At 37.8% G+C, this 14,255-nt stretch overlaps 1 protein-coding gene across 1 annotated transcript in view; it reads right to left on the bottom strand.

Annotated features, from left to right (window-relative positions):
* The window catches only part of SGCZ (sarcoglycan zeta), a 329,915-nt gene that overhangs the window by 285,419 nt on the left and 30,241 nt on the right, over positions 1 to 14,255 (bottom strand). The gene's annotated exons all lie outside the window — the stretch shown is intronic.

Below are 14,255 nucleotides of genomic sequence, written 5' to 3'. Positions count from 1 at the left end.
CCAGAGTGACCAATGCATGAAATACACTACCTGACACTGTGGTTTCTTCCCCAAACCCAAAAACTTTAAACTTAGGCTGTCTACAGTCGACCTCACCCTATTCCTAAGAGGTCTGTAAGGGGTGTGCCTATGTACACCATCGTGCCTACCGTCCCTATCCCTATTGTCCTAGTGTCCAAATTTACCTATACCTATTTGCTTTTGTTTATGTTTCTACCATACCTATTATCTTGTACGTTTTGATGAATGAATGAATGAATGAATGAATGAATGAATGAATGAATGAATGAATGAATGAATGAAAGTAGACTGGTGACTCTGTAGTCAGTCTCAAAATTCAGCATCACAAAATCCTTTAATACAGCAGATGTTTTTACTGACTTTGGTTTTTTTACTCTCCAGAGTCTTTGAGAAACAGACATGAGAGGTGCAACTGCTGCTTTGTTTAGCAGTACAGTATTCTCAAACTCTTTTAAATCATGTGTGTGTGTGTGTGAGAGAGAGAGAGAGAGAGAGAGAGAGAGAGAGAGAATGAATAATGGCAATGCTGCAGATGGAAGACAAATACAGAGAGGGGCGGCATACAAATCTAATAAATAATATGCTATGCTAATATGCTAATAAGGTCCAGGAGGGAAGTGTTTTTAATAGGAAAGTGAACACCAGAACAAGGGAACACAATCTGAAGTTAGTTGGAGGAAAGATCAAAAGCAACATGAGAAAATATTATTTTACTGAAAGAGTAGTAGATCCTTGGAACAAACTTCCAGCAGACGTGGTAGATAAATCCACAGTAACTGAATTTAAACATGCCTGGGATAAACATATATCCATCCTAAGATAAAATACAGAAAATAGTATAAGGGCAGACTAGATGGACCATGAGGTCTTTTTCTGCCGTCAGTCTTCTATGTTTCTATGAAATAAGTAGGTAGGTAAGCACAGCAAGTGGGGGAAGGGGAGAGATAAGAGGAAGAGAAAAGAAGAGATGAAAAATGCAACAAAGATGCTTGTAGTTCCAAGACACTTCAATTCCCTAGTATTGCTACTACATGACATTTAGAAATAAATAATTCAAAACCTTAAACCCAATCATTATATTCTGCAATTTGCAACAGTGTAATTAACTCACTTCACATGAAGTAACCGCTGTCAGAGAACATAAAATACAACAAGAAGCTTGTAAGGCTCCAACTTTAAGAATTCAGCTTCTTTGCCATAGAACAGGACATAAGTAATTGTTACAGTTCAGCCTGAAAGATAATGGGTCAGCTAACAAGTCTCCCTTAATATTGGTTGAGGCAAAGCCGGTCAATAGGCAACTAACCTTTCATGAATGTGGAAAGGTATGAAATAGGAATGTAATTGGACAGAATCCAGAGCACAGCTCCAATGTCAATTTGCAAAATTATTCATATTTGTAGATGCAAACATTCACAACAGACTCCTTGTTATAAAATATATTTATTCAACCAAAGAACAGAAATGATCATTTCGCATTTTGAAGCCATTAATTCTGCAGTTATTTAAACAAATGAGACAACTTTGAAATGAAGGATTTGAGAATTACATGCAATGTTAAAATACAATTTTTGCAAAACACAGCTGCCGCAAGCCTGATCCTATTATCTGGCAGCAAGGTCACTAATTGGCTTGGATCAGAGTAAATGCTTTTCTATCAGAACCACCTTGTTAAATTTTCCATGTGCATTCAATTTGATCTCTCACGGATTCCTCCAGTGCACTAAGTAGTGGATGATTTCCCGTGACTTAAAATAGGGTATCTATCAATAATGAAAAAAAAATGTTTGGTCCACATTTTTAATTATACTAATCTAACTTCAACTTCCAAGATTTATCTATAGCAGATTTTATTATTATTTATTAGATTTGTATGCCGCCCCTCTCCGTAGACTTATCTTTCAGATTATACTATTCTCAAAGTGTCGCTGTATATTTTTTGGCTTAAAAATAATTTAGAATCACTGTATTTTAATATAATATATATAGGGAAGGTTTGCCTATTTGTCGATGACTCTAAAGTGTGCAATAGGGTTGATATTCCTGGAGGCGTCTGTAATATGGTAAATGATTTAGCTTTACTAGATAAATGGTCTAAGCAATGGAAACTGCAGTTTAATGTTTCCAAATGTAAAATAATGCACTTGGGGAAAAGGAATCCTCAATCTGAGTATTGTATTGGCAGTTCTGTGTTGGCAAATACTTCAAAAGAAAAGGATTTAGGGGTAGTGATTTCTGACAGTCTCAAAATGGGTGAACAGTGCAGTCAGGCGGTAGGGAAAGCAAGTAGGATGCTTGGCTGCATAGCTAGAGGTATAACAAGCAGGAAGATTATGATCCCACTATATAGAATGCTGGTGAGACCACATTTGGAATACTGTGTTCAGTTCTGGAGACCTCACCTACAAAAAGATATTGACAAAATTGAACGGGTCCAAAGACGGGCTACAAGAATGGTGGAAGGTCTTAAGCATAAAACATATCAGGAAAGACTTAATGAACTCAATCTGTATAGTCTGGAGGACAGAAGGAAAAGGGGGGACATGATCGAAACATTTAAATATATTAAAGGGTTAAATAAGGTCCAGGAGGGAAGTGTTTTTAATAGGAAAGTGAACACAAGAACAAGGGGACACAATCTGAAGTTAGTTGGGGGAAAGATCAAAAGCAACATGAGAAAATATTATTTTACTGAAAGAGTAGTAGATCCTTGGAACAAACTTCCAGCAGACGTGGTAGATAAATCCACAGTAACTGAATTTAAACATGCCTGGGATAAACATATATCCATCCTAAGATAAAATACAGAAAATAGTATAAGGGCAGACTAGATGGACCACGAGGTCTTTTTCTGCTGTCAGACTTCTATGTTTCTATGTTTCTATATTGTGCATATATCACCAAGGAATTATCTTATTTACTTTCATTCACAAAATGAAGCAAAATGTGATGGAAAGATTGCATGCACATAAACTTGCTATGGGCTGTAAAAGGTTGGCAACACCTTAAGTCAGGGGTAGGCAAAATTGGCTCTTGTATGACATGTTTATTTTATTTATTTATTTATTAGATTTGTATGCTGCCCCTTTCCGTAGACTCGGGGCGGCTCACAACATAATAAAACAATTCATAACAAATCTAATAATTTACAATTTAAAATTTAAAGTAGTTAAGAAAACCCCATTTTTAAGCAGACATACCTACAAACATACCATATATAAATTATATAGGCCCGGGGGAGATATCTCAATTCCCCCATGCCTGACGACAAAGGTGGGTTTTGAGGAGTTTACGAAAGGCAAGGAGGGTAGGGGCAGTTCTAATCTCTGGGGGGAGCTGGTTCCAGAGAGTCGGGGCCGCCACAGAGAAGGCTTTTCCCCTGGGGCCCGCCAACCAACATTGTTTAGTTGACGGGACCCAGAGAAGGCCGACTCTGTGGGACCTAATCGGTCACTGGGATTCGTGCAGCAGAAGGAGGTCTCGGAGATATTCTGGTCCGATGCCATGAAGGGCTTTATAGGTCATAACCAACACTTTGAATTGTGACCGGAAATTGATCGGCAACCAGTGCAGACTGCGGAGTGTTGGTGTAACATGGGCATTTTTGGGAAAGCCCATGACTGCTCTCGCAGCTGCATTCTGCACGATCTGAAGTTTCCGAACACTTTTCAAAGGTAGCCCCATGTAGAGAGCATTACAGTAGTCAAGCCTCGAGGTGATGAGGGCATGAGGGACTGTGAGCAATGAGTCCCGGTCCAAATAGGGCCGCAACTGGTGCACCAGGCGAACCTGGGCAAACGCCCCCCTCGCCACAGCTGAAAGATGGTTCGTGGACTTCAACTTCCAGAATTCCTGAGCCAATCATGTATAAGAGGAGGACCTGTTCCCACATCTGTGAATTAATGTGCCACTCATTCTTTCAGTGTCAAGGGAAAGTGGTACTTCACACTGGTTTTTTTTAAATAGTCACTATACAACCACTAAAAACCAAGAGGGAAATACTGGCTTACAGGAGGGTGGGGAAACCCTATGGTTTTGTTGTAGGGATGATAGCAAATAATTCATTTTTATTTTGTAGGGACGTTTTAGCTGAAAAAAAAGAGAGTCCCATGTTAAAGAACTCTGAAGAAATTTTAAAAGATAAATGACAGAAATACGGAAAAGGGCAGTGAAGTAGAATGAGAGGAAGAAAAGTTCTGGCTGAAGACAAGACTGTCTTAAGCAGGGGTCTCTAACCTGGCAATTTTAAGACTTGTGGATTTTGTCTCCAAGAATTGCTGGCTGAGGAAATTTGCTTGAAATCCAAAGAATCATTACACTATATGTACCACTAATAATCACCAAAACTAAGAAAATGGCGCCGGTCGACTTACCGGCCCGGCAGCCTTTGCCGAAGGGCCGGGAAAGACACCGGACTCTTCAATGGTGGCCGCCATCTTGTTTTCGGCCGAAATCTCGCGAGACGAGATTTTGGCCGAAAATCAGGCCTACATGGCCTGACGTGCTGCTCGGTCCGGGCGGGGCTTGCTGGCCCTATTTAAGGGCCTGCAGGCCCTGGGCCAAGCCTTTTCGCCTTGGACCGGCAGCTGGAGCAGACACCCACCCGCCCTCCCTATTTTGCAGTGTGCTATTATTGGGTCGCCCCTAGGGGGGGCGAATGGGAATTTTTTGCGGCTTCGCCCATTAGGCATGGCCGTTTTTTCACCCATTCCACACTGGGGAGATGGATGTGCGGTTAGGGGGTGCTTGCATTTAATAGGCTAATTGGCTTACCTTTGGTCATTTGGGTAGGCAGGTTAGGGGCGGAAATCTGGGTGGTGGTTAGCAACTGCGCGTTCTCCCTTGGGCATCTTTGGGGATGATTGACAGGTTCTCTCCAAGCTCATGGTGGGGTGCTACCTGAGCAGTTGGGGGGAACCTGTCTTTGGGTCCCGCACATTGAAGTCCCCGGGTAGGGGTGAGCCGGCGGGACCCCCCTCATGCGAGTGCATGGCAGGGTCTCAGGTGAGGGAGAGGTCCCTCACCTGGACTAGCATCGAGCTACGCCCATAGTTGCCCAGGAATGTTGATTGCTACATCATTTCCGCCCCGGAAGTATTTGTTTGACCCTGCAGGTCCACTGTTTTGGGTCATAGTTAAGCGTGTTGATTTATGCTAATTTATGCTAATTTAATTAAATAAATTATGCTAATTTATTATTAATAAAAATGACCCAAGTTTAAATCCAGCTCTTGTGTCCGTGTCGTTACTCCGTCTCTTCGGCAAATAAATTACCCATAAAAATAAGGAAACTATAATCCCAAAAAAGATCTTTGTGGTGAAAAAATAAAACAGGCTACATTGCAAACTTTAAAAGCCACTACAAAAATCTTGTCAGCAAATAAAGACTGAATGCACCAATTATCACATCATTCAAGAAGTAAACCTTCTATGCATAAAGTCCACATGTGCCTTCTATAACTTTGTAAACAACCAACTCAAAATTCAAGATCCATCCCACCCCTGAAAGCACCAAATTGTAAAGATTATAACAACAAAACATTTAACAGATTCTTCAGCTCAGTCTTTGTAAACAGCAATGGCTCATGCCCAATATTTCCTAGTCATACCACAAATTAATTTCAACAATCCAACATAAATCAATTTTACAGAAGATAGCATTAAAAAAGCATTACACAACCTAAAATCATCTCTGTCTATTGGACCTGATAGACTATGTGCTTCTTTAAAAAGTTCTCCATAACATTGGCATAATTTTTAAAAAAGTCCTTCAGGAGTAGCTCCTTACCCAATCTACGGCCACTAGCCACAGTCAACCCTATCTTCAAAAAAGGAGATGCCAGTCTAGTTGAAACCTACAGACCAATCTCTTCACCTGCAAAGTCATGGAATCAATCATAAACTAATCCATTACACTCCACTTAGAAACTAATAACCTACTCTCCAACAAACAATTTGGTTTCAGGAAAAAATTATCCTGTATTATGCAACTCTTACACTGCAAAAATATATGGACCATTCAACTTGATAAAGGTAAAACAATAGACACAATTTACACAGAGTTTTGCAAAGCCTTTGATTCAGTAGTACATGACAAACTATTTCTGAAACTAAATTCCTATGGCATCTCTGGACCCCTACATGATTAGATAACCGTGCTCCTATCTAACAGACAACAATTGGTCAAAATAGGAAGTCCCGTATCAATTCGTGTTCCTATCACTAGTGGGTCCCTCAGGCAGTGTTCTAGGACCAATACTCCTCATACTGTACATAAGCAATCTTTGTGACCATATTATAAGCAACTGTGTAATCTTTGCTGTTGATGTTAAACTAACACCACCAATAATGTTGCTACCCTTCAAAAAGCCCTTCAAGAAAACCCTCTTTAAATTCCCACCAATAAATGCTCTGTCTTACATATTGGCAAAAAGAATCAGAATATAAAATACAAACTTGGAGGAAACAAATGTAGATGACCCTCACTCTGCCAAAAAACAATGCTCATATCCAATGACTTAAATGCTAGAGCACACTGTAACAACATTGCCAAAAAGACATTAATAGTTACGTAGCTTCTTCTCTGGTAATATTACACTGCTAACCAGATCTTACAAACATTTGTTAGACCAACTCTGGAATACAACTTACCTTTCTGGAACCCGCATTGCACATCAGGCAATAATACAATCGAGAGAGTCCAGAAAGATTTCATAAGAAGAATACGTCACTCCTCCGCTAGCAACAAAATATCTTATTTTATTAGAGTTGAAATATTGAGATTAGACAATTTACAACTACATTGCCTCTGATCTCATCTAAATGTAGTTCATTAAATCATATACCAAAATGTCCTTCCTGTTAATGACTACTTCACCTTTCAACTGCAGCAATACACGGACACGTAATAGATTCAAAGTAAATATAAACCGATCCAAACTCAACTGCAGAAAATACAGCTGACTCTGTGGTTTCTTCCCCAAAACCCAAAACCTTAGACTGTCTACACAGTCAACCTCTCCCTGTTTCTATGAGTTCTGTAAGGGGCATGCATAAGCGCACCATTGTTGCCTACCATCCCTATCTTACTGTCCTATTGTCTTCTTTAATCATTATTTTTTTTACTTGTGTTTATACAAACTGCTACCATCCTATACATATTTGACAAACAAACAAACTTGACTTAGCTGAACGAGATGGAGCATTATTTGTACAATAGATTAATGGGGGGAAAGATTGAGAATTGTGGCTCATCAGAAAATAGAATGAAGATTATTCTCCATGATAAAAACCTCCATTTCTCCCAGGGAACCATCTTAACAGAGATAGGAGAACCTGTGTATGTAGAACATTTCTAAGTAAATAGGTTTTTTCAGATTCTGAAATCCAAGTTGCAGTTTGATGTAGGCAGGGATGCTTTGGTTTATAATGGTTTTTTTTTTTTGCCTCAAACACATTTGTAAAATGAGATCTTAGTACTTGTTTTTGTTATGTTTATTTATTTATTTATTCGCCCAATCATCCATCCATCCCACACCTCTACCTACCCTTCCATCTATATCATGCCATAATATTTATCATGCCTTTCCCAAGGAAGCTAGCAACTTATGGGTTCCATATTTTGAGGGAGAAGAGACCAAATGTAACTCCAAAAGAGTTGAGTCCTGGATTAATATAGGAGAAAACCATCTCCACGATCCAGAAAAATATATTTAAAAAATACATTAAATGAGGAAAGCATCCTACTTTTTTCATGGATCATAACTGCCATGCTCCTAGCTAACCTTTGGCACACACTGTTCATAGCTTATTCTCAATAAAAATAAAAAGCAGAAAGAGGAGACAAAGGAAGTATGGCCTTATCTGTTGTACTTCTCACTTTCATTGAAACTCAGAAAGATAAAAAGAAATGACTCAGAACCTCCAGGGGAGAATTGTTCACAGTTTTCAATTAAAATAATTCTATTCTTCATTTTAAACTAGTCTCAGTACATGGCACTTTAGAAAGTTAATAAATGAAAATGTCACGGTACTTGTCTTTGCTAGATTACTAATCTTCTGGTATTTAGTAAAATCGCTTTAATGAGTTCTAGATTAATTTTTACATTACCCCTTCTTTTCTGTCTTCTTCCGCTTACTGTAATAGAATATTATGACCTGTTCTGGATGCTCGGCTGCATTTTTATAGAAGGATAAAATCTTTAGTATTAACAACTGAAATATAGATGTTTGCTAGTTTGATATAATTTTCATAACTCGGAAGCCCGAATAAAAATGATTTTGATGTTTCACTGTAACAAATATTATCTCATATTTAATGTAGTCCCTCACCTATCGCTGGTGTTACGTTCCAGACCCGGCCGCGATAGGTGAAATCCGCGATGGGGAATTTATCGACTGATAGTACTTATTTAAGTATTTATATTGTAATTGTTTGGTAAGTTTTCATTGTTTTAAGTGTTTATAAACCCTTCCCACACAGTATTTATTTTAGATACAGTATTTAAATACGGTATTTACAATTTTAGATATATTTTTTTTGAAAAACCTGCCGATCGAGTTCGGCGGGCTGTTTAAATCTGCCGATCGACGTCCTCAGAAACCCGCGAACCAGCGAAGATCGGCGAATGATTTTTCTCATTAATATTTCTTGAAAACCTGCGATGAAGTGAAGCCGCAGTAGGTGAAGCGTGGTATAGCGAGGGACTACTGTAATACAACCAATTAGCACACATTTTTTCAAAAACACCGGCATGCAAGGCTGTGTGCCTACCAGTCATTAGCTTTAAAGTTATAATACAAAAATGCTATTTTCTGCAAGTGAAATTGAATCATTCACTTGAAAAATATTTAAGTACAAGAGCACGTAAACGGCAATATAATATTGAAAAGGGGTAGGAGGAAAGAATAGCCCATCATTAATCTACATCAATTTCTTCAAGATACAATCAGCAGTAAGTTCTATTATTTAGTCAGTCTGCAATTTTAATAAATGCCTGGAAATTCACAGGCAATTCTGCTTCTGTGTGCAGTTTCTCCAATGTACAGTTTTTGATCCGTAAATTTCTTCAGTCAAAATATTTCTTAGCTTTTCTTATGCGCATGTTCTGCATGCAAGATTTTGAGGATGAAAATTGTATTACAAAATTTTGAGAAAGGCAAAGTGCAAAGGATGACTCCCTGTATACAAATTATACAATGCAAATTAATTACCAAATAAAAATATAAATTAAGTTGGTTGAATTAAAAATGAGGAGCAAATAAACAAATGCCATTTTTTTCTGGGTGTTCTGCCTGAGAACTATTACAAAACTATTAGAAAAGTGCAAGTTAATAAACATTGCATAATGAGAAAGGAATAAAACCTGGATAGTTCTTTGGTATATTTTTTAAATAATAATTTACAAAGAAGTTAAAAAAGTAGAGAAACATATTTTAAGAAATAGAAAAGAATAAATAAGAAATAGAAAAAGATTATAAAAGTGTTAAGGAAATAGTGAACAAAAAAGTGAGCAAGAAAGTGAAATATTATTTATTTGTTTATTTATTTATTTATTTGTCAAACAATTATAGGGTTATAATTTGTACATATTAAACATTAGATAAGTGATGATAAAAAGTAACAAAAGAAGACAATAGGACAAGGATGGTAGGCACAATGGTGCGCTTATGCATGCCCCTATAAAGAAGTGACTTCCAATTTTCTTCATAGGAGACAGTTCTTGAGTATTGATCGCCACTTCATCCCAGCAAAAAACTAAACCTAACAAACTTTATAAAAATAATTGGGAGAAGGACTAAATTAACTAAATTACAAAGTTTGATTGGAAATTTTCGATAACAATAAAGCTCAGGATACAGAATTTTAACCAAGTGGTGTCACATGCAGTACATATGTAAAAATTTATTTTTCTATTTTGTCTATGCAGCCTAAGAATTGATTTGTTTACTCTACAGTAATTAACTAATAATAACATGCTGCTCCATATTCTAAAATTCAATTTAGGCTAAAACACTACAAATATTATTATTTTGCTTCTCAGCATGTATCAATCAATTTTCAGTGGCACATACATGAAGGTGACACAAATTTCAAACAATGAAGAATTACTTCATTTTGATAGCATCTCCAGCGGGGGTGCCTAATGTTGAATAAAACGAAGATATTGCCATCAAAATCTAATAAATAAAATCTTTACATCTAAAAACCTTCATATCAAAAAGCAGACCATATTATTGGGGTGGGAATTGTTCATAATCATTATCTGAAAATATTAATGCAACAATTAATGAAAATAATTCCAATCAAATTGGATGATTTTTGCAAATTAAAATAGAAAATTGAACACTCCTTAGGTAGGATGATGAAAATGATTCCATATACCGTATTTTTCTGCACCTTTTCCCTCCCTAAAAGAGGTTGATAATTAGGGTGCATCTTATATATACTCTGAATGTTGCTTTTTTTCGCCCAGCCCTAACTAGCTGCTAACGATCTTCCCAGCTCTTACCTTGCAGGCTCTTTCATTGTTTCTCTATGTAAAGAATATTTTCCAAGCTCTAAGTCTTTGCAAGCTCTTTCATTGTTACTCTATGCCAAGAATGTATTCCAAACCCTGTCTTTGTAGGGTTTTTTCATTGCTTTACTTGCTCCAGATATTTCTTTCCAGCCCTAACTAGGTGTTATTAATGTTCCCAAGCTCTTTCATTGTTACCCTCTGTGAAGAATGTTTTCCATGCTGTAAGTCTTTGCAGGGTTTTTTTCATTACCCTAACTTGCTCTCAGTAAGTTTCTTTCCAGCCCTAACCATGTGCTAACAATGTTCCCAGGTCTTACCCGCTTGCAAGGTCTTCCATTGTTATTCTCTGTGAAAAAGAATGTTTTCCAAGTCTTTGCGGGTTTTTTTCCCATTGCTCTACTTGCTTAGACTGTTTCTTTTCAGGTGCTAATGATGTTCCCAGTTCTTACTGGCTTGCAAGCTCTTTCATTGTTACTCTCTCAGAATAAACATTTTTAAGCCCTTAGCCAGGAGATAAAATAATGTGCTGAAGCTGACCTGATTAAGGACGCTAGCCAGATGAATACCTGGTAGGCAGATTCTTTTCCGTATTTTCCTCCCCCAAAACTAAGGCACATTTTATGTTCTGGTGCATCTTATACTCTGAAAAATACAGTATTCCCTATGATAAATGATGCCCTGAATTGGTGGTATAAAAATGTACATAAATAATAATAAACATTTTCTCAAAGAATGCAAAAGTTTGTAAGAGTTTTCAAACGAGTCTATAAGACTACTTATGAGTTCAAAAGCCTTGACAACTGCTGCCAGAAATAACCAGATATTATGCCCCAACCCTAAGTTTTAATGTGCTCAAGAATAAAACACCTGAAGAGGTTAAATGTTTAAATAAATTAAAATGTTTTCCCCCCTTCCTGTATCCACTACTGTGGATTCAGTAATAAGCATTTCACTCAGCTAAATGTGACTTCAGGCTGGAGAAAAAATCTTTTTCCATCTGATTTATTCAGCTAAAATAAGGTTATTATGTACATATCCTCATAATTTCTACTCAGTTACAATATTAAGAGTCATCTTGTAGCTTTATATCAATCAATATTTAGTTAAAATTGCTATCAAACTGTGCTAGCACAAACAATGAACAAAGTGAATTCTGGAACCCATCACAATAACTAAGGGGAATCTTTACAAAATATAGTGAAGGTAGAACTGAGTACATGTTACAAATATATGGTGAAAATATGGCATTCCAGAGGAGTAAGAGACTACTCAGATCATTTTATGAGAAAAAAAGGTGAAGATATTCCTCAACAGTTCACAGAAAATATTGTAGATGCAGATAGTAGAGCCCTCAATCTGGCAAAATTTTGTCTGTAGGTGTGAAACAATAAAGACCTCAACTTGGAAGAATTGTCATGTGTCATCCTTGGTTTTTCAGTGAATATCAGAAAAATGGAAGAACAACAAATCCATAACTAGCAGCCATTAAGGATTCTTTACTTCTTCAGTCAGTTCTGTTCCTTTTATCTCTGCCACTTTCCTTCTCTTCAACATCACAACACAATTTTTTCTGTTTGTGTAATGCAGAGCATTAATTAAACTTGAAGATGAAATATTACTTTGCACTGCTTGCTAGCTGGCAACTTACTGATTTTAGGGTAATATGTATCACACAGTGAAGCTGACGCTGCATAACAGCCCTGGAATCCTCATTTCTCACACTGTAGATTTATAAATACATTATGTATAAGAAATGGTGCAATATTTGGGGCACAATAAACATTGTACTTTTAAATGTATCTAAATATAAACTGGCTAGTTATTTTCCACTTTTTGATTGATTTGCAAAAGTCAAATAAATATATTTATCATGAAAGCTTTTTAAGAATCAAAGAACATGAATTTAAATGGAATTATTATATTCTATGTACAGGTAATGAAACTCAACGTATCTGACTCTGTCAGGGCTTTGTTTCCTTTGTCCGTTCTTAGAATTGTTTAAAAATATAATTTTATTTTGTTATGCTGAGTATTTTTATATCATTTGTAATAATGTCATCAGGACAGATAATAAAGGCAGGAAGAATGAGCAAAAAAGGTTACCAAAAAAACACAAGCTAGCTTCCATACTTTATTGCAAGTGAGTAAATGTTAAAGGCACTTTGATCTGGAGTGAAAGGACCAGGCTAGAAACTGTCTGATCATGAGTTATAGTCCTGCTTAACCATAAAAGCTAGCTGGTGACTTTGGCTAGTTACTTAATCTCAGCCAAACCCACCTTATAGGTTTGTTGTGGTGGTGAAAATAGGATCTCCATATATTGTATGTCAATACATTCAAGATCCTAGGTTCTTGGGAACACCTCCATTAGAGAACGGTCGGACGTCTTTGTGACATCAAAGCTCCTCCCATGAAATTCCCTATTGGGATTCCCCACCTCCTTTCTAGCCTCCAGATCAGCCAAAAATGTCGCCGCCAATCGCAAAAAGGGCGCTCTGCCGAGCGGCGGCGCCCGGCTGTAACCTTCTGAAACAGCCGGGCACTTCTCGGTGGTCTCCGGAACCCGAACTCGAACCCGAACTTCTGGGTTCGGCGTTTGGGAGAACGCTGAGAAGCCCCCCCCAGCTGTTTCAGAAGGTGACAGCCGGGCGGCGGAACCCAGCGGAGGACCATTTTGCGATCTGCGGTGGGTTCGTAAGCCGAAAAAAGTTCATAAGAAGAGGCAAAAAATTTCCAAACCCCGGGTTCATATCACACGGGGTTCGTATCATGAGGTACCACTGTATTTCTTCACCCAAAGGGTTGTTGGCTTATGGAATTCACTTCCAGAAGAGATTGTGACAGCTGTCATCCTTGATAGCTTCAAGGCAGGATTAGACAGATTCATGGATGCCAAGTGTATTGGTGGTTATTGAAACGGATGTCCATGTGCCGCCTCTATGTTGGTTGAGGCAGGTAAGATTCCCTTGGGTACCATTTGTTGGGGGTGAAGGGAAAGGGAGGGTCTTGCCTTCTCTTTCTGCTCAAGATCCCCATGTACAATTGGTGGGCCACTGTGTGACACAGAATGCTGGACTCAATGGGCTTTGGCTTGATTCAGGATGGCTCTTCTTATGTTCTTATGTTAACTGTTTTCAACAATGCAGTAAAAGTACTTGAAAAGGCATGCAAATGCTAAGTAAACATTTACTAAGAGCCCAGCTGTTAAGAAATTTAATGCCACTTTCCCCTCCATTTTCAGTTCAGCCTACAAACTGTTCTGGTTAGGGCTACCCAGCCTCCTAGCATTCATGCCGTTCACACCCAGAGATTTATTTGTTCCTCCACCAAGACCATTGCCTTTATGCCCAAAGATACAGTATAATCCTTGCTTCCAAGGTGTGCACAGACTGCTGTTTTTAGTGAGATTTCCCAGGAGTCAAAGAAAAATTATTGTCCGGAAGCGTTGTCTTCAAATGACAAGATGAATAGAGTCTTCCTTATCATTTATTGCCACATTGTAGTACTACCACATAGCTTCACACATCCGCATTTGTTATTAAATAATGCAGAGAGTTTCTCTGTAAGCCTCAATGATAACTCAATTCGAACTTCAATTAAATCTGATATTTTTAGATTACATGCCAAGGAAACTTAAAACTTGAAAAGTTTGGAATCAGCCAAAGATCATTGATTATGATTTTCCCACTAGCATATGTTGTGATCCTACCACAC

The sequence above is a fragment of the Erythrolamprus reginae genome, chromosome 7 (assembly GCF_031021105.1).
Source record: "Erythrolamprus reginae isolate rEryReg1 chromosome 7, rEryReg1.hap1, whole genome shotgun sequence".
Taxonomy (NCBI): domain Eukaryota; kingdom Metazoa; phylum Chordata; class Lepidosauria; order Squamata; family Dipsadidae; genus Erythrolamprus; species Erythrolamprus reginae.
The sequence above is the reverse complement of the archived record's forward strand: the minus strand, read 5'-3'. Positions and strand labels throughout refer to the sequence as shown.